The 27,627-nt window shown below is 37.7% G+C and overlaps 1 protein-coding gene and 1 long non-coding RNA gene across 3 annotated transcripts in view; both read left to right on the top strand.

The window, feature by feature from the left end:
• LOC117207156 (glypican-4) overlaps window positions 1–27,627 on the top strand; it is a 132,761-nt gene that overhangs the window by 76,623 nt on the left and 28,511 nt on the right. The window contains exon 1 of one of the 2 annotated variants that reach the window (XM_033447091.1): window positions 456–477. The exons of the other annotated variant lie outside the window; for it this stretch is intronic. The gene's annotated coding sequence lies outside the window, so the exon portion shown is untranslated. Of the gene's footprint in view, window positions 1–455; window positions 478–27,627 lie in introns of those variants that run through there. 2 annotated transcript variants of the gene reach the window in all.
• Window positions 276–27,456, top strand: LOC117207157. The gene is made up of 2 exons (XR_004487472.1): window positions 276–362; window positions 27,397–27,456. It is a non-coding gene; the product is annotated as an uncharacterized LOC117207157 (long non-coding RNA).

The following is a 27,627-nucleotide window of genomic DNA, read 5'->3' on the forward strand; positions in this document are numbered from 1 at the left end:
GTTCTCGCGTTAATAAACGCTCGCGTCGATAGTCGAACGCACCAAGAGTTCGGGACAACATTAGCCGGCGCAGACACCGGGAAATGGTTCCATCGCGGCGGTCTTTATCGTCGCGGCGCAGAGGATATCGAGAAAACGGCCGAATATAGCGAGAAAGAGACGGATTTCGGGGTGGCTGACCCCTTTCGCGAATCAGCTGTTCGCCAACCAGGGTGGGAGACGGCACTGGCGGCGGATCTCAAAGCATACCACAGGAGAAGAGGAACGAAGAGGTAGGAGGAGATAGACGAGAGCGGGACGAGGATGGAGCAACGAGACGAACGAAGTATTAGCCGCGGGGTGGAAGAGGATAGAGGATCGAGGTAAAATGGTCCAGAGAGAGCACGTTGGAGAAAAGACGAGAGAGAAAGAGAAAGAGAGATCGGTGGACGCGTGGGAGAGTTTGGCTCCAGCGGGATGGTGCTCAACCTTGCACAGGTGAGCGGAAGTCGGGACGAACATCTTTGAAAGTTCCATTAGCTCGTGGGAAATTCGATCCTTCTTCGCTATGTAGTTTTCTCCTGCGGTAAATCTGTTCCGTGATGGACCCTGCGTTTCATCATGGATTTTTGTCTCCGTTTGTTTGCCTTGTGAGGGTCTCGCGGTATGTTTAAGATTTGGGATATTTAAGGGTCACGATGGTTGGTTTTGTTGGTGATGGATGGCTGAGTTGGTTAAACTAGAGTGACGTACGAGGTGCTTTGACTTTTAGCTTTGAATTAGTTTCTTCCGAGTACGCAAGGAGTAATAATTCATTTTTATCAGCAAAGGAGAATAGAAACGAGCGACGAAATTAATTTTTGTTAGATTAACTTCGCGCGGCTGTAATAAAGAGAAGGAGTTTTGTTCATAAATGTCCCATAACGTTTTTACTTGAAGCTAGTTTGTTACCATTTTGTTCTATTGGAACATCATTCGATGAAATAGTATGAAAAAATGTTGTGCATCTATTATTTCCTTAAAAAGCAAAACAAACTTTTGAGCCAGTCTAATTATACTTTTGGAATACGAGTATAACTTTACATTACCACCTCGAGTTCGGTGTATGAAATTGAATAAGAGATCTGGGTTGGCAACTAAGTGATTGCGGATTTTGTCAATACCATCTAATGACAAAATCCGCAATCACTTAGTTGCCAACTCAATACAAAGCATAGCGACATGCGAATTACTAAAATCTTTCGATTATTGCCATTTTGTTCCTATAGTCGTCTCATAACCAACTTACTTCGATTCTTCATAAAATTAATTCAGAAAGTCTATTTTATGAGGAGTGGAAGGATTATTTTAAGAATAGTTTCCACAGACGTATTATTTTAGTAAAATTTGGAATTACGTTTGCGGTAGAAACACAGGAGCGGAGAACTCGGCTTCGTGCCGTGCGCAATGAACGTGTTAATCTCTAAAGAAAACACGTGTACATAATACCGGCCGAAGAGAACCACGGTGGGAACGGAGAAAAAGAAGGGTTCCGTCGATGAAGTGGCATAAATTGCGGCCGGTGTGTCGCGATTCGTCGTGGCACGAATATCAAAGCGCGATCGTTTGATGGCACTCGAGGTCCGCGGCTAGAGTGCCGCTTGACCCTGTCACTTGGTTTCCAGCCACGTCATGAAGGCCCTCCAGAATTAAATCAATTAAAGAGATCCGTCGCGTCGTCCCGTTCTGATATTCGCGCCGAGCGTGCTCGTAAATCGCGTGACGGATTGCGAATCTCTCCGTCGATTATTATTATGTCGTGTCAGTTTCATCTCTCGAAATCGTTCGGCGGACCGGGAAAAAAAACCACGATGTCGACACGTGAATTTATGGATGATTAAACGCGCGGTTCGATCGAACGTGAAAGAATGATCGGAGTGGCGGGAATTGGAAGGAATTTTTAGAATTGAACGTAACATAATAAAATAATTAGAAATGGAAGAATACCTGTCGTCAAATAAATCTGAAAAAATCGTAGAATCAAATGTGTAGTAGATGGAAAAGAAATATCGAATTGAAAGTTTCGCTTCGAATTTCGAAGATTTCTGTTTCCCTTGGAATTTCGAGATCGAAACGTACAAACTCGAGATTTTACAAAATAATAGGGTCGATGTTAAGAAACCTAAATTGAAATTTGATTTGATGATTGATTGATTGATCATGATTTTTATTTTTATAATATCGATACGATAATCTGTAGGTTTATCGCGAGGGAAAAACTAATTATATTCATTGATTTTCGAAAGTATATTCGTTTAACAATCATACGATATTTTATTGTTAAAAAGTACTCAACGCGAATAAGTACTCGTAACACGGCCTGAATGGTAATATTTATAAATAAGGGAAGAACAGAGAGGGGAAAGGTTCGAAACACCTGTATGAATTTCACGATGCGAAACGAGCAACCTGGAGTACCTTGTCAGACACGTTTGTTACACGTGTCTCTATGTATTGTTACCTCTGTGTATGTACCCATCTACGTATATGCTATCGTCGAGTGTGCGTTGAACAATAGTTAGCGTACGCTAACTACTTGGAGCGATCGCGGTGGAAACATCGGATGGGAGAATAATTAGCACAACCTCGAGGATTTTCAGCCTGTATACACGTGGTATCCTGGCTATCCAATTAAGTGTCAACGATAAACCAGACCGTGCAACAATATCTTACGCCATTGGTTATTACATATCAATTTCCTTTAAAATTTCAAATGGTGAATAGTTGTTATTTCATGATCATTCCAACAAACGTACATAGCTTCCTGTTATAAAAATATTGGTATCCTGGCTATCCAATTAAGTGTCAACGATATACCAGACCGTGCAACAATATTCTACGTCATTGATTGTTACATATGAATTTCCTTTAAAATTTCAGATGGTAAGTAGTTGTTATTTCATGATCATTTCAACAAACGTACACAGTTTCCTGTTATAAAAATATCGAAGTACTGATATTCTGCCTATCCAATTAAATGTCAACGATAAACCAGACTGTGCAACAATATTCTACGTCATTGATTGTTACATATGAATTTCCTTTAAAATTTCAGATGGTAAGTAGTTGTTATTTCATGATCATTCCAACAAACGTACATAGCTTCCTGTTATAAAAATATTGGTATCCTGGCTATCCAATTAAGTGTCAACGATATACCAGACCGTGCAACAATATTCTACGTCATTGATTGTTACATATGAATTTCCTTTAAAATTTCAGATGGTAAGTAGTTGTTATTTCATGATCATTTCAACAAACGTACACAGTTTCCTGTTATAAAAATATCGAAGTACTGATATTCTGCCTATCCAATTAAATGTCAACGATAAACCAGACTGTGCAACAATATTCTACGTCATTGATTGTTACATATGAATTTCCTTTAAAATTTCAGATGGTAAGTAGTTGTTATTTCATGATCATTCCAACAAACGTACATAGCTTCCTGTTATAAAAATATTGGTATCCTGGCTATCCAATTAAGTGTCAACGATATACCAGACCGTGCAACAATATTCTACGTCATTGATTGTTACATATGAATTTCCTTTAAAATTTCAAATGGTGAATAGTTGTTATTTCAAGATCATTCCAACAAACGTACATAGTTTCCTGTTATAAAAATATTGGTATCCTGGCTATCCAATTAAATGTCAACGATAAACCAGACCGTGCAACAATATCTTACGCCATTGGTTATTACATATGAATTTCCTTTAAAATTTCAGATGGTAAGTAGTCGTTATTTCATGATCATTTCAACAAACGTACACAGTTTCCTGTTATAAAAATATTGAAGTACTGATATTCTGCCTATCCAATTAAATGTCAACAATAAATCAAACTGTGCAACAATATCCTACGTCATTGGTTATTACATATCAATTTCCTTTAAAATTTCAAATGGTGAATAGTTGTTATTTCATGATCATTTCAACAAACGTACACAGTTTCCTGTTATAAAAATATTGGTATCCTGGCTATCCAATTAAGTGTCAACGATATACCAGACCGTGCAACAATATTCTACGTCATTGATTGTTACATATGAATTTCCTTTAAAATTTCAAATGGTGAATAGTTGTTATTTCATGATCATTTCAACAAACGTACACAATTTCCTGTTATAAAAATATTAAAGAGCTTGGAAGTTGCAAAAGTGTTGAGTTTGGCAACTAAGTGATTGCGGATTTTATCATTACCACCTAATGACAAAATCCGCAATCACTTAGTTGCCAATCCAATACGTTATATGGATCTTTGAACTAATTTCATTTGAATTTATTCGAACAAATTTTCATGCACTTCTATCTTTAATAGTTACGGATAAGCAGCGAAAACAGCATCGAAATCCCCGAAGGACTGTATTTTAAATGATACATCAACCGTAGTAGCGTTTCCATATCGGACGCTTTGCTATGCAATATTTTACGATTCGCTGCTTATTAATTAGTATCCTATATCGATTCACGATTCATAGCGTTCGATTTCTATCTTTCGTAGACGACTACGAAATACGCGTTATTTTCGTTATCGATCTTCGTCGATTCGTCTATGCCACCCTGTTGTCACGCTTCGGCATTCCTTCGACTCGGTAACATCGCGTGCAAAAGTTTCAGCGGGCATAAAAAAGAATCGTGGGAGAGTGAATGCTTCGTAACGAAAGACACGAAAGGTAGACTTAGAGGAAAGAGAGAGGAGAGAAAGATTGAAAAAGGCGAGACGAAGCGAGCGTTCTTACGACATAAGGAAAAAAGGTAGCTGCTGGCTGGCGCCACTCTACCACCGTTTCACGCCACCGTTCCTGTTCTTCTTGCTATATCACCCTTTTCCTTTTTTTTTCTTCCTTTTCGCTCTTGTCCTTCTTCTTTCGACCAATGGTCACTTTCTTCCTTCGGCGAGAAGTCGCTTCGTACTTTATTTTCGATTTTATTTCGACGTATCACAGCTGTAGGAGAAAGAACGACGGTCATTGGGGAACGTCGAGAAATCCTTGTGAAATATCTTTGGAAAGTTGGTGTTTTAAGAAATTTTTCGGAATTTATGGAGAATATCGTTTAAAGGATGCTTTTGGCCGGACGTGTGATTTTTGTGAAATTTATTAAGAACACGCATTAATTCGTGCGTGAATCTGACATTTTAAAGACGCCCTTGTGTCGCTGTATCGTGGACAGATAATTATGTCAATTTGTAGACTTGATAATTAGGGGAATTGAATCGCTGTCGATCATGGTCGAGTTTGCGGACCCAGCCAATTAATTTGCGGTCGGGACAATAACTGCGGCTCAGATCGGCCATCAGCTAATCGCGTCTCGCTAATTACCGATCTGTCCGCTATTAACGAACATCGAAATTAGATTGTGAGTGGAACGCGATTAAAAGTATCATTCACAATCTCAAATATCTTGTAAATATCCGAGTAACTTTTTCCAGGAGTTTGTTAAACTAACGCGTATGGAATGTCGTTTTTTAAAATAAAATTTCCATGATCATTTTCCACGTCTCTATGTGAGTTTATGTAATCTGTGTAAATCTGTCAAAACTTTTGGCTCCCCATTTGTTCGTTGAGACCCTCTTCCTTTCTTTATAAATTCTACGTAATTTCATTTGATCGTTTACAATTCTCTATAATATCTGATATTAACCGATATGAACCACCTGGTAAAAGGCCAGTAATGGTTCCCATAGAAAATCGAATAACTTTACGGGCATGCTTCGGTCGTTTAGAATTACTAATCGATCTCGCTTCGTTAGTGAAGATATTAAAACGAAACGTTAATATTTATCCCAACAGAAAGACAGTTATTTCGTAATAGGTTTCCACGCTGTGTCTCTTAAAAATTCTTGTAAAACCATTCCACCAAATATACATCTCGTAAAATTCCAAGTCCTCGTTAACTAAACTCGGAAATCAAATTCCACCTGTTTCCCGCTATTCTCGTCTTTTTAATTTTCTTGTTCCTCCAGCTGAGTATCTATATACCTACCACGAAGCAATCGACATAAAAATCACTAACTAGTTTCATCCGTCTCTTCCAAGGTAAGATCAAAGTGAAAAGCGAAAAGAAAAAAGGGACGAGGAAACGGTGGATCAACAAAAAGTCTGTAATATTCGTGCGTCGTTTCCTACCTTTTTTTTTTAAACGTCACAATTTCTGTTCTTTTCTCTTTTCTTTCTTTCTTCCTCATTTTTTTTTTCTTTCGATCGTGATCGTCTTACGACGATGGGTCGATACGAAAAACGGGCAGCGTAGAGGCTGCCCTGCGGGATGGAGACGTAGCTCGGGACGTTGATCGATGAAAATTGAATTCGATCAATATTAATGAATCGCCGTGGATCGCGAAACGGCCGCGATCATTATCGTATTTCACGCGTACCGCATAGCGCATATTAATCGGTGGACCGTCGAGTTCTCGATTATGCCCGCCGATTGCCGTAGTTTGCCAGATAATTAACGAGGTAGCGAACAATTTTGCCGAATGGCCAGCGAGAAAATAAAACGAGCCAGTTTCTCCTTTCGTGAAACCAGTTTCGATTCTGATCGTAATTTGTCGCTTTGTTAACCCTTTGCCACTCGAAATATGTCCGCTGATCGCTACTATTTCACCTTGCCCGTGTTTTTGCAATTTCGTTAGCGTGCCAGTTGACATTTTATTGCTGCATCAATTTTTACGACGTTACCTTTCGTAAAAGGGGAAAAATTGTTGGCTACTAAAAATTGTTGGCTAAGTAACAGAATATTTTTATATTTATTGATTTATTATTTTCTTACAGAAGGAATTCCACGTTATGTAGTAGATATTTTGGTATTATTAATCCATCTGGAGCCATGATACCTAAACGAGGATTGACGCATTTATAAAATTGTAGAACCAGTCATTTTGTCTGGCGTGGTATTTCTAGTGTTAGCGTCTAACGATCTAGCGACCGATCCGGAATTTTCCTGATATCTGATATCATCATATCGAATGATACGCGGTAAAAATTTGGAAAACGTGTGGGAAGTTGTAGAAAACTAGGAAACTGGTTAATTGGAGTTCGATGAACAGATTGCAGAACCGTTTTACACTTTAACAAGTACCAGCTATTTTCACTGGTATTGGTATAAGTAGCCTTGATACAAAATTATTTTCAGTTTGAATACATAAAAAACGAAATAAAATTCAATATATTATTCTTTTAGTTATCGTTGCGAAAGTCATTGCGTCATTGTGGAAAAAAATATAATACGAAATAAAAATTTTAAAATAAAATTGTAAAACTAGTCAATTTGACTGGTATGGTAGTTCTAGTGTTAAATTACTCCGTTTCATCAATTTTAATATCGAATCGTTATCGTTGGGCTGAATATTTTTTCAATTCCAGGATAATAAATAAATAACTAGCATATTGAATATTTATTCTACAATGTAATATATTTTGTCATTAGGTGGTATTGGAAAAATCCGCAATCACTTAGTTGCCAACCCCATAACTGGTTTTTTGACGGTGAGAATTTTTTATCAAAATAAAAATCGTCTACGTAGGTACATTTATATTTTCGTTAACAATCAGAAATATTTGTTCAAAATTCCGACAATTTTTTAAACTTGGCTAGTCGCTTTGTACAAGTTCGCCATTTCCATAAAGTTACTGATTCCGACTTTTCTATGAAACTTTGACTCTCTTTCCCCCCCCCCCCCCTCCCCTTAATTCCCCTTCCTCTCCCCTTCTTTTTCTACGTCGAAGTCTAAGAGTTCTCTGTCCATTCGAACGCGTGCACTACGTTTCACACGATTCGCTGATTGCCGATTGAAAGTGCATATTTGTACAGGTGCAAATATCAACGTGAACCGCGTGTCCGCGTTTATTCAGCGTGATACTTGCCGCACCGGGAAATTATTTACACGCCCTGATGCGGCTACCAATCGATCTTGCCGTCTACAAATCTGCGATTTAACTACGCTCGTCTAATCATATAATATTTCTACATTCTACGCTTGCAACCTACGCTTTTTCCTGTCTTTCTTCGACAGTTTCAATCATCTGCCAATATAATTTCCAAAATTTCTCTTCCTCTATTTCTAATACAGTCGAAACTAGAACAGCAATTTCCCCCACGGATATAAATACCGATCCCATTAGCGGACAATGGTTCAAAGCGTCGCTGTTACGATCGATTCGAATTCGGATAGTCGATTCTCGGATTTTAAAACGTCGCCGAATTTAGATCGGCAATTACTTCTCGATTATTGCCGAATAATCGAGGAATTTCTCTCTGTGGACGTTGCAATCGAGCTTCAGCTATAATTGGCTGTATGTTAACGCGCGTCGATACTCAGCAAAGATATGCGAATGCGTGCTTGAAATTGCATCGTGGAAAACGAGGCTGGCGCGCTCCATCAATCGCGATCATACGCGCACTGTGCACGCACGCGTTTCAAATAATTTTCATCTTGTTACGAACGCATAGTCTCAGACCTTTTTGTTCCACATTTTCCTAAGCAGGTTGCAGCTGGTCGGTTGCCACGACGCAGGCGTAAATATGTCGATAACGAGGATTTCGATCGGAGACTTTCTCGATAAAATCTACCGTTGTTAGTGACGAAAATATTCTGATCGTTCGTTCGAATAGAACTTTCTGTAAATGTATGCGTCAATGTAAACGTTTATTTATAATCGTTCATAAATATCCAGATACTTCAGTTTCATTTGTGGTCGCTAGATTCAATTAGTTATCTAAATTAAGTAATATTTACTTATTTATAATACTTACTTATAAATTATACTTATCTATAATAAGTATTAACCTATTATAAATAATTAGCCATCACTGCGCCACGCCAGAAAAAATTACTGAAAATTCTCAATGCGAGAATTGATTGTACATTTTAATAAATAAATAAAAAAAAATTGTGGTAATAGCAGTAAAAGTAGTATTTGAATATCGAACGAAGGCGTGCATTTATGACGAATTAATAATTCGATCGTCATCGTTTTATGGAATCAGCGAACTAAAGACTTAAATTTAAATTGGCTATTATAAAAAATTGCAATGACGTATATATTATTATTTTCACAATATGCGCTTCTATAGTTTTGCTATTTAAATATTATTGTTATTAAACAAACGTCGACTACGAAAATACGTCGACTCACGAAAAAAGGAAGATCGATCGAAAAAGGGGAAAAAGTAGAAAGATGCCACCGTGAGATATTTGACGACAGTGTAGACGCCGTGCAGACGCACGCAAGTCGCGTCGAAGGAAACACTCTGATGTTGGTGGGTGCACGTAAAACATCGGCCTCTTTGATATAGCAAACGAGGCGCGTGGGTAGCACTGGCCAAAGAATGCTACCTTGCTTGCTCAGGTAGGTCCTCGACCGAACCTTTTCAATCCGACTTTTGCCCGCGTATTGTCACGTTCTTGCGCGAAAAGCCATTTTTTCGCTTGGTCGGTTCGCCTGGTCTGATTTCAGATATCGTATCCGATAGACTGTTTTTCGCATTAATTCAACTACGCTCGTAGAATTGATAAAAAATTGCACTCGTTGCACGAACCACCGTTGAAATTAATATTTTCCACTTTTAACGTGATAGGTCAATTTCGTGAGGATGTAGAGTTAGCGTATTAACGAAAATGATTAGATTTGTAACAACTCGAAAAATAAGCCGCAAGATGTTCGAAGATGTTCTACGTGTTTCTAGATACGTGTAAGGTTTCGTGGGTTTTGGATGTACGAGGATCAGTGGTTCGAATAATTACCAGCCACTAAAAATAAATTAGAGAAGAGAGATAGTTTATATACGATTTTTCCAAAAAGGAGAACAAACGAAAAGGTTTCATTTTATATTTTTGACTTATTTTCGCATATTGCGAGTTTTATGACGCGAGAATTATTATGCGAGAATTATGCAGGAACATAATAATAGAAATAGAACGAAACGGATCGTAATTCAATAAAATAATATAAAAGAGAAATTGTTGTTCATCTATTATCATCTTATAAAACGAAAGAAACGTTTCGGACGAACTAATATTTAGGAGTTTTCAACGAACAAATTTTATCGTAGATTTGCAACTTAGTTTTGCACGTATGTTTTGATCGTATTGTATTTTGAGCATTTCCTACATATTTATACCATCGAGTCTCCCATAAATAAACACTTTGTTTATAACAGTAACACACATCTGTTCGTATCTAATTTACCTAATTGAACTCAACAATTTCAAGCTTCTTCTAGGTCGCAGAACTTTTTCTCGCCCGTTTTTTCCATATCTGGAGGAACTCGAGTTGGAAGTTGAAATCTTTAGAGTCAGAGACGTTTTCTCGTTTCGGTAGATTCGCGGTAGATTAACCACCGTGCAGAAAAGAAGAAAGCTCGTTCTGGCGCACGATAATCTCGCTCGATTCTTTCGTCGGTTCCTCGTCTTCCTTTTTCCCTGGTTTCCCCTTGCATTCCGGTTACATACCGAAACCACGGCCGGATTCCTGGGCCTCTCTTTGTGCCCGTGTATCGTTGCACGCGTGCAGCTGCAACTCGGTTGGCAACTGCAGGGCAGGTGATACGAACACATGCTACGCGGTCCATGCTCCTGTAGCTTCCTTTCGTGCCGCCATCCGGAGGACTGTGAACAGTACAGAACCAATTCGACCGAAAGGTAAAGTTCTCCTCCCGAGAGAACTTTTCTCTCTGATATACACAAGAAATTTTTCTACGTGTTTAGTATCAGTTCCCTACGATACAGAATTCAATTTTTCCACCATACAGTTCTGTCGTGGTCTGTCGTTTAGAATGTTCCTGCGATATACCAAATTATTTCCCTACGGTCTAATGGAGCCTTTCCATAACGCAAAATAGAAGAATTCTGCCGCGACGCGAAGAATATTTTTTTATCATTTAGAGCTTCTCTCTGTAACCAAAGAAAATTCATAGCGGTATAATAACCTTGCTTTAGTGCAAAATTACATTTTTCGTACAATACGATTCTTCTATCGTTTGAAACTTCTCCGCGAATCGAATGGTTTTGCAACATCGACGATATCGCTCGCCAATTATTATTATTTAATGTGTTACGATATGAAACGATGTAAACGATCTATCCGCTTTGCCGTCGTTTCTTCACATGGCCATTTCCATCCTGTTTCACACGCGTGCCAAACCATCGCTGCGTTATTAACGTTTACCATTATCGTTTCACTCCGACTTTCTCGCCCTTTCTTTCCCTGTTTTATTTTTATATCCGCTTGCTCGAGATACAACGCGTTCAATAAACGCGCCACTCTTCCTTCCTCCTTGTTTCATCTTTTTCTAACCCGATAAAGTGTCTATAACACGGTCTTCGTTCCGCTCGATGGAAGAATTCAAAGAGAGCCGGAATTACGCTGGTCCCCTTCTTTACTTGTTTTTCACCCCCGCAGCCACTTTCTGACTCGAACGACGTGATCGATACGGTTTCTCGCGCACGCATAATCTCCGTCTTTCTTTCTGCTCCTTCAGACAAGTCGCAGACCTTGGGTTTTTAAGGAGATCAGAGTGGAGTGACGAGTGAAGTTTGAAAGATCGATCGCTGTTTCAAAGAAAACTGGTACAGCTGAATTTCTAACTTACGTCGTTGTTTCAACTGCTCCGTTTAAATTCGTTTTTGACGATGTGGACATTTTTGCAGATCGTGCCGCGTTTGTGAATATCCTCTTTATCAGAGAAAATTAATTCACAGAGCCAGTTATACATCGCCGAATTCATGAAATTCATGGCATATTGTGTTCGTGAAACCTGGCCACAGCAGCCAGTGGTCGTTGCCGGGCCAGACGATGATTCACTGGAGCAAACACGAATGATCTCATCGTTTTCACTATTTCGTCCCTCGAAAACTGGACGACAACGCGTGCCGGATGCCGGCGGATGTTGCGGTTTCCGGTCAAGCCGAAACTATGCATAAATATAAATTAAACTTTGATTCGTGCAACGCGAACGCCATAATTGGACAGTAAAGGAAGAACATTCGAAATTCCTTCGTTTCTAAATGCTCGCCTTCCTCACCACCTCGCTTTACTTCTATTTCTAAGAACGGTTGCTGCATCGAGGCTTATTTTTCAACAAACGTCGCTTATTTTTGCTTTAACTGTTCGCTATTTTTTACTTATCACGCTATCGACGAAGATATCAATTTTACGAAAGAATTCTTTTCTCCCGTTTTTATTTATCCCAATGGATTTTCAGTGGATTTAATGGAAACACGTTTTTAGAAGTTGAAAGATTTCTATATCCGTCTTCGATCAAATGAAAAAGGAAATGTCCATGTGGAGGGAAGTGGGAGTTGGAATTTTTATTTTTATTTTATACCAATAGATATCGCACTATCGTTCAGAATTATACGTAACTTTTAGTTTGAATTTTTAACGCCCATAAAACTTTCATTCGTATCACTGCGTCAAATGGAAAAAGTTTCTTTACCCGCGTAATCGAGTCCTTTACGTTTCTTAGCTTTTTTCCTTTGACGCAAGGAAATTAGACGTTGAGGTATATCTTTTCTCTGGTAAGATTAATATACTGCCACGTTAAGGAATTATAACTTTGACCAGCGATAAAACGTGGCAGCACGTTAAAAGCCTCTGGACCAGGTTCATAAGAAAACGCTTACTTCCTGCCTCGAAGATTTCCGCCTTTGGTTAATGAAAAGACTGGCTCAAAGGCCGCCACTTTTACATTATGGACGAACGAGGCGTTGCACCAAGGTTTTAGAAGTTTAAGAGAACGCGGTTGTTACGTTACCTACCTACCATGAAAGTACTAATAGACAATTTTTGCGTGGGCCTGAATCCACCGTAACATTCCAGACTGCTGTGACTTCTTTAGATACGCGGCAATAAAGTCTTTAAATAGCTACAATAGCATTTTGGTTGGAAGATTTCATTGTCGCTTCATTACGTAGAAAGTAGCGCGAAAGTGATGGACAAATTCGTAAAGAAACAAAGAAAGGAGAAATTTATTTTATAAAATTTAGTCACGGCGCTTGCTCGGCCACGAATTTAAATAAAAAGTTAATAATCGTAGAGAGTCGTTGGAAGAATCTTTTACTTGATTTATTAAACTGATATAGGAAATGGAAGAAAGAGGATGGTAAAAGAAAAGAATTCCTTAAGTAGCTCTCATTACGAAAGTTGGGGTCGCTCTTCGATAATTCTGTTCCCTTGCTTTAAGTCGTTAAAGGTACCAGCGGATATGTAGCTACAATAACTTCCGTAGACCTTTGTAGATGCCACTAGATGTATCATAATGACTGGATCTTTCCTCAATTTTCCACACTGTTACTTCCCTTAATGAAGTTCATCGTGGTAGAAAGAAATAAATCGAGGGCAGTCAAATTAACGAATCCCTTGTGAGTGTATTCCTTACCAAGTTCAGCGATCGCAATACGATTAATAAATTTTTAAATCCCCTTGATCATGACTGTATACTTATACAAATATTTTTTTTTCTTTCTTAATGAAAATTATTTTTAAAAAATGCCATTTTATTTACCAGTTTATTAAAAAAAAAAAAAAAAATGGAAGAAATGTAGGTAAATACAGTAAAAGATATCCGTTTCTTTACTGTTTATAATTATTGGGTTGGCAACTAAATGATTTTGTCATTAAATGGTATCCTGTGTGAGGAAATCTTCCATAGTATAATTAAACGTATCTTGCCTTTTCTCCTGTAGGTTTTTCTCTTCGTAAAAATGAATATAGAAAATATCCAATTTTCACGAAATTATCTTACGTTTGTAGCGACACATGAGCTAAAGGACAATTCGAATCATGTTGTTGATTGAGTTGTGTTTAAATAACAGCTCAATCAAACAATCCTCTACATATTCCTTCGAAGGAAAAATAATGTTTGAATTAACGCAAACTTAGTAGACACGGTAAACGATATATGATTTACACTTCGCATAATAATTTCGTGGATCATCAACCGTCCAATTGCTTGTTTAATCGCAATAAACGTAGACAAACGCGAAAGTGAAAGAGACGACGCGTGAAACGGTGGGTGGTTAAAGGACCAGGCCGAAACGATCCATTTGAAGTCATCGTAGCGTACGAGTATTTATAGGCAGACGCATTTTTACTTGCTCGACGTGTGGCAGATTTATAGGGCGCGGAGGCGAGTCCGGTTTTTACAGCTCAATCTCTGTCCGTCCCGGGGAAAAAGCGCGTCTGAAAAGTGAATAAAAATCGCATTGCTGACTCGCCGGGACCTTAGGAAGATCGTAAACGACGTTCAAACACGCGATATTATCTTTAGGATATAATGGAGAAGCTAAGTCATTGCTATCTTTCTTAATGGCTTATGGTCATTTTTATTAAGCAATAAAATATTGTAATATATAAGGCAATACAACGTAGTCAAATATTATTACATTGTACTATTTAGCGTAATTTTAAAAAGTATAGCCTCGGGGAAAGATGGAGAAAAGTCGAATAGTATTTTTATCGTTTTATTTATCTCTTTTATTTATTATCGTTTTCGTATGCAAAGATATTGGAAACAGTAGTCGAAGTAAAATATTTAAATATAACGCGTGCCATCGGAGGGGAAATTTTCGAGGCGAAATTTAGAAATTTATGGTTGTTTTCGTACGAAGAAATGTTTCAATAAGATGATAGAATCGAAATAAGATATTCGAATTCGGAGAGGGAAGAGAAATTTTCAAAGCGCGTGAAGATTTCGAGGATCTTCTCCTCTAGGTCGCTGAACGTTATTTTTATAAAAATTATCCGATATCTCGAGTAAAAGTATTTTAATCTCATAATGACAAAGACAAAATGCTACTTAGATTTTGTTGTCGTTTGATAAAAAATACGATTTATACAAAATCCCAGCTGACGTTCAACGAAGATTATAAACGATAATTTAGCATACGTTTATCTGTATTTTTAACGAACGTATTTAAACTTGCAAAATACGTTACTTCCGAAATGCATCAACGAAAAGCGCTCTTGGCTGGTGTCATTTGGACATTCCAGCTTTCTACTGTTTATGACGCGGTAGCAACGTTTCAACGCCATAATCCACGGGACAAACGGGTTGCACGAGCGTGGGCAGAACGACGCGTTATTTGCATAATCCGAGTCGTTTAAGCAATTAAGTCGCTCCGCGACTAACTCGCAACTTCTTTTCGCTGGATCTCATTTTTCTTTTTTTTTTTTTTTTTTTGCCACTGTGTCGCAGTATTTCTGGTTCGCGAGAATTTCGGTCCACGGTCTTTAGAATTCCAAGAATCTCTATAATTAGTCGTCGCACCTTGAAGAAATTGATTCAGTTTGAAAGATCAACGCTATGACATTGCCAAAGTGATCAAAACGATTTTAATTCAGACTTCTCCATAAATTTGAATTATTTTTAGACAAAGAGTTTGCTTTTTCTCTCTTTGCATTATTTATCTGTTTATAAATTTGGAGGTCGAGGAGCGTTTATTTTACAAGATTTTTACCGACAGATAGGAGAAATTCGCAATATTTCATAGCAAAGTTCGGTCCAGTAAATATCGCTATTCTCTTTTGTGGATTTTTTTAATGCTACGAGCGCAATATCGAGGCTTGTGTTGTAAAAAAAAAAGAAGAGGGAAGGGTGGAAAAGTCGTCGAGGTGTCGAGGTTACTAGACCATTAAGCCTTCCCTTTGTTCGCCAGCACGTCGATTTTCTAGCCTGGCGACGATAATATCTGCAGCCGGAGATGATATCTGCGCACAGGAGGCAATAGCATCGATGTCATCGTGTCTCAGATACGAAATCTCGCCAGATACCGTCGAACGAACGTCGTTGGGGCGTTCCTCAATAGAGTCGTATGAAATCGACAGAAATTCCTTGCAAATTATGGTTTAAGAAAATATGATTTTCAAGCTACCCAGCTAACACCACGTTTCTTCTCGTTTTAATATCATTATTAATAAATTTACTGCAATTATTAGATATATTAATGTTACAGAACTACGAAGGATCATCGTATACATTGGAATTGAACAATAGTAGAATTATTAATATTAGAAAAGATAAACGTAGAAATGTAGAAAGAAGAAGAATTTGAGTTATTGACTGTGCCAGTGTCGAAAGAGATCGCACATCTGCAACATCTTTAAAGAAAAATTACCTAAAAGAATTTTTGTTCGGATTGTAATTTTATAATATTCAAAATAATATTCAAACTAAAAAATTCTCTAAGAATCACGTATCTGTATGAATATATAATCAAGATGTATGTCCATTTGACTTAATCGTAATTGCACGATACCTCACGGAATTAAAGATTCGTTTTATCGAAGATATCATATACTGTTAATGCAACTAACAGGCAGAAAATCGAATTATCGCCGATTGTTCTTAGTATCTTCCTCCATTTCGCAACGATATATCGCGGTTTTATCAGAAGAGCGATGTTACCGAGGGTAGGAACGGTTAAAAGCGGGGTCGATGTTCATCGCGGACAACGCGACCAGAGATCGCGGAATTTTAGCGACAGCGTGCTTAATCTCCTCGTCACATCCGCCATTTATCCTTGCTTCATTGTAATTGCCCGATAACCTACTTCATTCATGCTGTTTCCGTCGATTACATGATTTCTTAAGTCTTTCCTCAATTTTCTGTCGGACATGGCAATCTTCTAAATTTTAAATAGCTCAATTATATTTTTATATAATAAAATATGACAGTTCCTTTCCAGATCGTGTATTTTATAATTTTCCTTTGCGATCTATATCCTCGATTCTTATCAATCCACATCGAAGAATTCCACATTCGAAAACGTTTTATCCATCGTGGGAAGAAGAATAAATGAATTTTCTGTCGAACATGGCAGTCTTCTAAATTTTAAATAGCTCAATTATATTTTTATATAATAAAATATAACAGTTCCTTTCCGGATCGTGTATTTTATAATTTTCCTTTGCGATCTATATCCTCGATTCTTATCAATCCACATCGGAGAATTCCACATTCGAAAACGTTTTATCCATCGTGGGAAGAAGAATAAACCAATTTTCTGTCGGACATGGAAATCTTCTAAATTTTAAATAGCTCAATTATATTTTTATATAATAAAATATAACAGTTCCTTTCCAGATCGTGTATTTTATAATTTTCCTTTGCGATCTATATCCTCGATTCTTATCAATCCACATCGAAGAATTCCACATTCGAAAACGTTTTATCCATCGTGGGAAGAAGAATAAATCAATTTTCTGTCGGACATGGCAATCTTCTAAATTTTAAATAGCTCAATTATATTTTTATATAATAAAATATGACAGTTCCTTTCCAGATCGCGTATTTTATAATTTTCCTTTGCGATCTATTGTCACGTCTCGCGCTGCACACGCGCCGTAACGTAGACTAAAACTACCAATAGCGCGAGTAAGCGTTCCAATTTGAAATTTAAATAAATTTTAACAATTTCTATAGAAACCAAATTCGATCCTCACAATCTCCACGGAATAACCCGTCACATGACGACCCCTCCACGGTAGACCTAAATATAAATAAGCATAGCGACATAGAAGAGGGAGAAATAATTCCTTAGTTTTAGAGTAGTTAATTCCTCCGTTTTGTGTGATTAGTTCCTCAGTTCTTGGTGATTAACTCCTTGGTTCTTGGCGATCAGTTCCCCATTTCTTGGCAAGTAATTTCTTGTTCATAGCGATTAATTCTTAATTCCTCTAGCTCTTGATTTCTCGATTCCTTTGCTTTTTTTTATTCTTTGGTTTCTTAGTTTTTTCAGCTCTTAATTCCTTTAGCTCTTAGTTTTTGCTCTCAGCTTTTAGGTTCTTTAGTCCTTTAGTTCTTTAGCTTTTAGTTCTTTGTTTTATTAGTTCCCAATTCTTCTTAGTCTTGTTAATCGACGTGTTTGTATTTGGCAATTTGTAAGCTATCGAAAATCTATCAAAATTAAAATCTTGTAATTAATAAGAGCGAAAACGTATTGCGAACGATTGTAACTGCGAGTATTCGAAATTTCAACGACCATTCTGTCAATATCCAATTAGAATACGAATAAACATTTTTTTTTGTGAAGAATATTTGTCTAATAATATAATAGGATTAAGCGAACATTAATTTATTTTCACCAACTTTAATCCTCTCCCGTGCCAGTACTCCTGCGTGTAGCAGGTTAGCCGAAACGTGGAGTTTAATTGCCAATCGCATTAAATAACAGACAACACTACAATTTAATCTGAATTTAAAAATTAACGGCACCGCAACCAAAACGAGCCAAACAAAACGTAACACTGTATCCTCGATCCTTAAAAATCCACATCGAAGAATTCCACATTCGAAAACGTTTCATCTATTTTTGAAAGAAGAATAAATCAATTTTCTAGCTTCCAAGTAATTCAACCATTATATCTTATAATTAAACGATCCTCGCATATCTCAAGCTCTTCACCGAGTAATCCCTATATTTTCTAATTTCTTCGCAATTTTCCCTTACGATCTACATTTTATACTTTTCTTAATCAACGCCGAATAATTCCAATATTGACTGTCGATAATTCCATTATTCAGCAAAAATAGACGTGTCAATTTTCCAAATTTTAAATAGCCGAATCATATTTTCAACTTTCTTAAAAATTCCCCCCTTATAGCGAGGATCCTAGAATTCACGGAATTCAATCGTTCCTCGAAAAAATAGTACAAACCTTAATGAATATTTAATTAGCTCTTCTAATACACTTTTACGAGATTGCTTCGAAGTGGCGCGACATTTAAATAATCGGTTACAGTGCGCTATGTTACCTAAGAAACCTAACGATGCACTTTCCTCGGTGCAGATCTATTTTCACCCTTAAATGTTTAACGCCGAGAATAGCTTGTCTTCTTATAGATTCATTCACAAACAGCCGCGAAAAGCAAATATACCTAACGCGATCGAGCAAGCGGGGCTACTGTTGCAGGCGACAGAGTGCTCGTTACCGACGTATGAGGGCCGAATAAAATAAATACAGGCTGGCCACGTGCGTGTGCGTGTTTGCACGAAGCTGGACGAATACCCATGGGGCACAGGATGAAATATTAACACCCCGACCCCATCGGTTTCGACCGTGTGCTCGTTTCTGATCTGCCCGTATGTAACGTTGAATCGAGACTGATTCGCCGGCCAAATTAAGCTAACCAGATTGCACGAACTACGATAAGGGGTGCACGCACGATTCCATGTTTCGAGAGTCCCGTTTTTGAGGGGGTTGTTTCAGGGGTAGGTATCGATAATTCTCATAGTTCGGGGAATTAAAGGTCGTGGGGAAGAGTCCAGGTTCGATTTGTGGGAAGAGAATAGGGCGATGTAACGAGGTTTCATATTTTTTTTTTTTTTTTTTTTTTTTTTTTAGTGCTTATAGTGAGTTGTCGAAGTTGCGTAAAATTAGTAATGGAAAAAGTCAATAGATGTCGCGAAATTCTTAATCCGTATTTTCTCTTTCTTAGATATTTCTTGGCTACGGGGGGTTAAAGCTAAAAGATGGTAGAAATTTGATTTATTTTAACGTGTATATGAAACACACGCGTTTAAGTTAACTGATAATCGCCACGGTGTTTGTACTCTGTAACAGTATAATTATAATAGAATCCATAGAAGCTTGCATTAACGTGGAGAAAAAAAATTAGTAAAATTAAGAACACAGTATTGTACTCGTTATATTGTGTTGGTAACTAAGCGATTTTACCATTAGATGGTATCGAAAAAATCTGCAATCACTTAGTTGCCAACACAATAGTTCTCGCGTTATTTAAAAATTAACAAATTATCGACACATATAGCGTCTGTAGCGCTAGGTATTCTTCAAATTTTCATACGAGTAAAAAGATGGAAATATTTTATAAACCACGCCTTAGCACTCGCGGGTTACAGGATAGTCAACCAGATAGAAATGAAATATCGTGCAAAGCTGCCATCCCTTCGACTGGATCTCTCGTATCAACAAGAAATCGTTTCAAATCGAGTAAACTGGAATTCGTTGGTCGTTTTACAAAGGATAAACGCGAATGCGTACTGTATTGTACCCGTTACAATCAACATCCTGTCGAAGAAGAAAGGGTTCACCGACCAACAAACGGCTTGCTATGTTTAGAAAACGTGCTGGACGTTGTTGTCCTTTGGTCAGTGCACTCGTGTCTCGGGGGTGGCGCCGATCTAAACTCGGCCACGATAAACAGAGGAATATTTTCCGGCGTATAAACGCTCGTCGTAGCAGGCAGGTCGAGAAGCTTTTATTTAAAACGTAGACGGCGCGTGGAGACCCTATTGTTCCAGAGGTCGCGAAGTCGAGGCTTTTCGTCGACCAAGAGGAACCCTCTCTGCCAGCCAGTGACCGTAATTGTTCGAATTAAGCTGACGACTCGTCTCTCTGGAAACGTTACACCCTAATAATTATCCAGATCGTTGATGAAAAATTCTTCTTTAAGATCTTTCAAGGTGGCTGCTTCTTTTAATTAATGTTCCACTTCCTCAGAGACTTTTCTAATCGATTTAAAAGTGTACTTTAACTTGGCTTGTTTATAAAATTCGTATTTTGCTGGTATAGTCACGTGGCATTATCCCGAATAGAATAGAACTATCAAGAATAGAGTAATATTTAAAACAAAAATGATATAACAAGCAACCGTTTGAGTCGCAAGCATCGCGATCGCGCTGTTTAGATTTTCCGTCGAAACGTCCCAGCACGTTTGAACGCTACGGACGACTGACGGTATTTTGTATTTCATTGTTATCTTCTCGATAATTTTTATCGAAGAAAATTTGAAATATTTATAAATCAATAGTATTTCATAAAAATAACAGATACGACTAGCGCTGTCGTACTGTTCGGAATTTTTCGACCCTGTTTCTTCAAACACCCATGGCACTCGAACGGTTAAGAAATTAATACGCTTAATTTCTGAAGCATCCTGTAATTAAATGCACAGTAGCGTTTAGAGCGAAAGTGATCTAACAACGGCCCTAGAAATTCCCCGAACCGTCCCCGAATTCGACGCCTTCCATTCCCGAGCTTCTCCAATTTTAACACGATTCTCCCCTCAGATCTGGTCCCACTTGAAGAAACAAATCGTTTCTCCTCCCTTTCGTTTCATCGTGACCATTTACGAGCCACGCACTCTCGATTACGCAAAAATATACGAGAAACCGTCAGAAGCTTTATATCACGAGCACACGAGAGAAGAGGAACGGTGCGCCCCGGCCTGTGTGAAATGTAAATACGGTGAATTTCGTGATGCGCTACGTTGTCGCTGCAAAGTTGACAGCCCGCGTGTCAGTGTCTATAAACCAGCCTCGAATTAGCATCGCGTCCCTTGGAAAAAGGGAACTGCGCGTCGTTGTTGCTGCGCTGAACGGAAATTGCTGTTACGACGCGGGGTTACGCGGTCGCAAACGAGGCTTTGCTAACGAAAGCGATTTACTAGGACACAGAATCTGGATATATCGTAATCCTGTTGGACTATATAGTTTTCTTTCGTATGCGAGCTTTTATTTCACCGTGATCGTTGCTAGGAATAAGAGTTTTAAATTTAGCAACGAGAGTTTTAAATCTGATTCTTTTTGCCAGTAGGAAAAACGCAGCCCCTAGAAATAGAAATAGGAATTTCGAATTTAGTCTTTCGTTTCTATTTTCCCGTGATCGACCTCGTGATGTAAGAACAGAGGGTTTAATTCTGCTCCGTGGTTTCTATTTTTTGTTGATTTTTCTGTTAATAGAAAAATATAATCTGTGGAGAGAATAAGTATTTCTAAATCCAGTTTTTCGTTCCTATTTTTCCTCGATTTTCTCGCTGGTCGAAAAAAGAACTTTGAATATAATCTTTTCTATCTTCTTTCAATTCTCTCGTTGATTAAAAAAAGAAGAAAAAAGGTATTAAATGTAGTCTTGGGTTTTATATTCTCTTTCAATATTTCTCTTAGTGAAAATTGAAATTTTATACAGGGTGATTGGTAACTGGTGGTACAAGCGGAAAGGGGGGTGATTCTACGCGAAAAAAGAAGTCGAAAATATAGAATAAACATTTTTCGTTCGAGGCTTTGTTTTCGAGAAAATCGACGTTGAATTTTCGTTCGGTACGCGCGCACTTTATCGCGTCTCGTTATAACGGATCTCACTGAAGATCGTTGTCTCCATAGAAAAATTAAAAAAAAAAAATTAAAAAAGAAATTTTTATTTTATATTTTCGACTTCTTTTTTCGCATAGAATCACCCCCTTTCCGCTTGTACCACCAGTTACCAACCACCCTGTATACAAATTTGTTTTTAATATTCCTATTGATATTGATAAAGAAACACGCGTCGGATTTTTACTTTTCTTTGATTCTTCTGCCGGTAGAAGAAGGAATTTCACACGTCTACATTCCTCTGGTATTTCTGTTATCAGAAAAAGAAGATTATAGGATTATAGGATTACAACTATCCTTCTGCTTTATGTCGCTAGTGAAAGGAATGTTGAACATGATCTTCATTCCCTACTTTCTGTTGACTTCCACGTCAATAGGGAAAGATTCTTACATAGACACGCGCAATTATTTTATTCGTTGGTACAACTAACATGTCTGAGACATTGGAAAATTTCGCGAAACTTTTGTACGTTTTAATACGAAAAAAATAGAAAATTTTTTAAAATTATAAAAAAACCTAAAGAGAAAATCACAAATTGAAGGGAGAAACTGACTATGTATCGTAATTGGTAGCCTTGAAGCGTAATAAGACACACGATGAAATTGATTCGTTATATTTTTGCAAATTTCATTGGATCTTCCCGCTTGAAAAAAGTTCACTGGAAGAAAATTACGTGGTGCAGTAAGGAATTATGCAAATGAGTGGAAGGTAGCTATTGACACCTACCCTACATAGTAGATGCTATCACTTTCCCATCGATGGTAGCGTAAAGATGTATTATTAGACGATCAAGTGTTTCCTATAATCCAGTTCGAGCTCAAATATTCAGGATATCAGGAAAGAAGAGACGATGATCGCCTGTTTTCTTTTAAGAAGACTTATCTTTATCGCCTTTTATGAATTTCATATTTTATGAAGTTGATATCGACGAATAAATATTACAGCGAAATTTACATAGAGGTTGCTATCGCCCCTTTTATTTTGACCTTAAAAATTAATGTGCTCGCTTTCTCAATTATTCACGATTTTTTTAACTTAAGGATCAGCTAGCGAAAATGGAAATTTTCTCTTGTTTAATAGAATTAATTTAAATTGAAATCGATTCGCTGTCTGTTAATTTAGCGAAAATTATCAAATTGGCAACTAAGCGATTGTGGATTTTGTCAATACCACCTAATGACAAAATTCATTTTCACTTAGTAATTAGCAACAATTCTCACGTAAACACGTAAAAATACATAAAATATAGAAATCTGGAAATTCCAGCAATTGTGTAATTACGAAACGCAACGTGCTATGGCGGCACTTGACAGTAAACTTCCCAACAGTTTACGTCGCGTGACGCACCACACGAAGACCCTATACCTGCGGACAAGATGATTGCAAGATGTAGATAAATTTGTACCGAATATTTCCAGCTAGCCTAAGGACCGCTATAAATCTTAGGATTTATTTTAGCTAAGGTCCTCCAAAGAGACAAGCAGTCTTTGTTTATCAGTCTCGAAGTCGATCACCTACCACGGGGACACGCGAGAAATCTGTTATCTCTCGCGTATGATGATTCCCGCTAGCAACACCCTCTCAAGGGCAGCTAGCATCCTTTTCCAACGACCAACACGAATTAGCCAATAAACATTAACGTACATTTCCCTCACTTTCCGAACCAAAGCTTTTCTCAACGAATCCGATGCCTTCGCATCCTTAGACACATCCCAACGCAGTCTTCCTCCGCAGCAGCATCGCGACAAAAAAATCGGTCTATTACCGCGAGTCAACATATCACGATCGTTATACTTACACGGTTCGAGTCGAATAATTATTTAAGCTCTCGACATCTCGTGCAATCATTGTCCGCACTCGCAACGCATCGCGAATCGTAGCTATCCAAGCTCTATCTTATAACCGCGCATTCGCGAACCGAATATAATCGCGAATCCTGCGTCAAGTGTACTCATTGACATTGGAGTGAATAAACATTTATCGTTCGATAAATCTGAGTTTTCCTTCCGACCCTATCACGACATATCACCTCAGTACAAACTTCGTTCGGCACTTGTATTTCAAGAATCCGATCTTTCGGATTATAATGCTGAAATATTACTTACAGTCTAATCATCGTTAATAAATTTATTTCTCTGAGGCCACCGGTGATCCTCCATAACGTTAAAGTGCAATTTCGCTCGTCTCACTTAGTAATTCACATTTCTTAAGTACCTTAAATTATCTGTTTGCGTTGGGAAATGTTTTTTCTGTTCTGTTAGGTACCGGGACCTGCCGTAAATCATAAGCCATCCCTTGTTGGTACTTATTCGAACCTGCAGTAATCCTAAAGGACCATTACAAGGTTTAACATTTTTTGCTTTACTGCGGAAGTCCTTAACTGCCACCAAATATTTGTCGGGTCAAAAGTTTTCTTAAAATTATTGCTTGTTACAGACATGGTAAAAGTGGATTTTCCCGCATTCCACAGCTATTGGTAATGGGATGCATATAATAAATCATTCAAATTCGAAGGTGGTATCTCAATGGGGGTAGCCATTTACATGTTATATTATTGTACCACTAAGCTATAATATTTTACGAAATGTCCTACTGGACAAATTGTAAAATGTAAATAAAGAAATAAAAAGAAAATATACAGGGTGGTTGGTAACTGGTGGTACAAACGGAAAGGGGGTGATTCTATGCGAAAAAAGAAGTCGAAAATATGCAATAAAAATTTTTATTTTTAATTTTTCCATCGAGACAACGATCTACAGTGAGATCCGTTATAACGAGACGCGATAAAGTGCAGGCGTACCGAGCGAAAATTCAAAGTCGATTTTCTCGAAAACAAAGCCTCGAACGAAAAATTGTTATTCTATATTTTCTTCTTCTTTTCGCAGAATCACCCCCCCCCCTTCCGCTTGTACCACCAGTTACCAACCACCCTGTATAAATAAAACTATTTTTATATGTTTTATACTGCATTAATTTCGTCACACCATTGTATAATAGTAACGATGGTAATAATAACAAATGTATAATTATTGACATTTGTTCAAATTATGTATTTCTACTAATTCTGATGCGTCGGTCACCGGTGAACTGTAGGGTGCCATGGTCAGTGGCGACCTCCACGGCATTCAACGCGTTAAAGACGAAAGGATCACGACCGCAGAGAATCTTAAAATCACGTCGATTATAGAACGTAATCTGTGGCCTCGTGTCATTTTTCTTTCGACCCCGGTTTCACGACACATTTGTATGCGCCAGGCTGGCGAAAAGACAACATTTTTTTCGGGAGATACGAGGTCGTGCGTGTGCGACTAACTAAATTGTAATGGTTCGTCGGCTGCTTTACGAGAACCGATTCCTCGTCTTTCTCTGCGTGTTCTCGAGTACGAGACGCGATGCGACGTGAATACAAATTAATCGTTTGAGAACTAGCACACGGGAGATATCTGGCGCGGTTTCTGCTTTTGAGGGAACTGTTACGGTGTTTGCAAGAGAAGTGGAACTTGAAAGTAGGGCTCAAACGTTTGAAACCGGAAATCCAGGCTCTTGGTATACAATTTTAGTAAAATATTCCTCTTTTACGTTACTCGTCTCATTAAATTAACATTAATTAGTTTAGTAAGCCTCATACGTATCAATTTATCGATATTTCCAATTTCACGATTAAAATTCATTTTCAAACATCGTGATACTATCAGCACCGTGTTCTTCGCTTATTCTCCTTTCGTATCGTACTTTTAACACTTAGCCAACCGAATAGGGAGATCCCCCCTCTGTGAAGAACATCGCCGAGGTGACCGAACGACGAGATCTCCCTTTTTGACTTTAGCAACGCGTTTTCCTTTTTTTTTTGTTGTTGTTATTATCAGTTATTATCTGCTTTTTTTAAAGTACAGTATATAATAAAATACACCGATTTAGTGGCGTTGAAATTAATTAAAAAGTTAGAGTATCAGTTATGGCTAAATAAAGTTATAATCGAACGATACCACACTGTAAAAAAATATTAAAATGCATTGTAAATTTTTCATTTCACGTCGTGTTCAAGTCGTGTTATTTATTTTTGGTCATCTTTAATGTTTTTAATTTTACCTATATCTTTTTTTACTTTTGATATATACTTTTAATTTGATGTTTTGTATAAACAATTTGCGAAATCGTTGAATAAAATTATTACCGCAAAATATATTTTATAAATAAGTGTAATTAACGATTTAAATAATTTTTAGACTTCTTTCTTTTTTAAGTAATGAACGTTTTACGTGGAAAAATACGCGGTGGAAAATTATAGCTCGCTGTGGTATCCGCCGTTGGCTAAGTGTTAAGAAATTGTAGCTTTTTGCTAGATGTATTCTTTTGACATTTTTCTAACAGAAAAGACCAACGCTATTTAACAATAAGATTATCGATGCTTTGACGGTCGACGATCCACGGTCAAAGAGAGAAACATCAGAGTCAACTAGATTTTCTTTACGTTAAGGGTCCTTCGGAATTTTAAAAGTTGCCCGAAAGAAACGAAATTGAGACGCAATATGTGAGGTAGGTAAGTGTCTAGTCGTTTAATTAGCGCAGATATGCTTTCGAAAATTTCCCAGTTCCGGAGGGTTGCGTTCCTGAGAGGTTTATTGGAAGCTTAGCTATTTTTATGGGCCACCTGTTAGACCGACCATCGTTTCTCTTTCGTTACCTTTTATCTTCTTTTTCCCTTTGTTTCTCTACCCTTAGTATCGACGTGAGCTTTGAACACGTAACCCAGATATCGATGCGTTTGAAAACTCGAAAACAGAGCTCCAAGATTTTCTAAAATATTACATGTCTTATCCAGCACCAAGGTCTTATTTTCAAAAGACTAATACGAACGAACGATTACAATTTGTACGTATAAGAATACGTCCATTAAACGATAACGCTAATTTTCAAATATTCCGCAAATTACATCGTTGCATCGACAAATAACCATTAAAACTCAGTCAAAAAGAATTAAAGTGTCAAAAGTATCCACAAAATTCGCTTAGCAATAAACCCATAAACTCTATAGAAAACCATCCCGAAAATAGGCAAACACGATCCAAAAGAATGACTGAGTTGGTTAAAGCCGTTAAAATTTAACCGAAAATCAAACTTTCTCTCTACCGACCCTATTATTTTTGTTTCTCTCGCATCCTCGAGCACAAAAACCTTTTCACGCGTCGTCGACTGCAACCTATCCCTGATAACACCCTTTCGCAAAAGGTTAAACGGCCAGGTCTATATTTTAATAGCTGCTACGAACAGGTTGTCCAGGTCAAGGATCGCGACGACGTCCAGAAAAGAGAAATCTATAAAAGGAAATGTAAAGCGATTACATAGCTTTTTTTTTGTTTATTTATTTATTTACATTTTACAATTTGTCCAGTAGCACATTTGGTAAAATATTATAGCTTAGTGGTATAATAATATAACATGTGGATGGCTACCCCCAGTGGGATACCATCTTCGAATTTGATTGACTT

This window comes from Bombus bifarius, unplaced genomic scaffold (genome assembly GCF_011952205.1).
Source record: "Bombus bifarius isolate JDL3187 unplaced genomic scaffold, Bbif_JDL3187 scf7180000008023, whole genome shotgun sequence".
Classification (NCBI taxonomy): domain Eukaryota; kingdom Metazoa; phylum Arthropoda; class Insecta; order Hymenoptera; family Apidae; genus Bombus; species Bombus bifarius.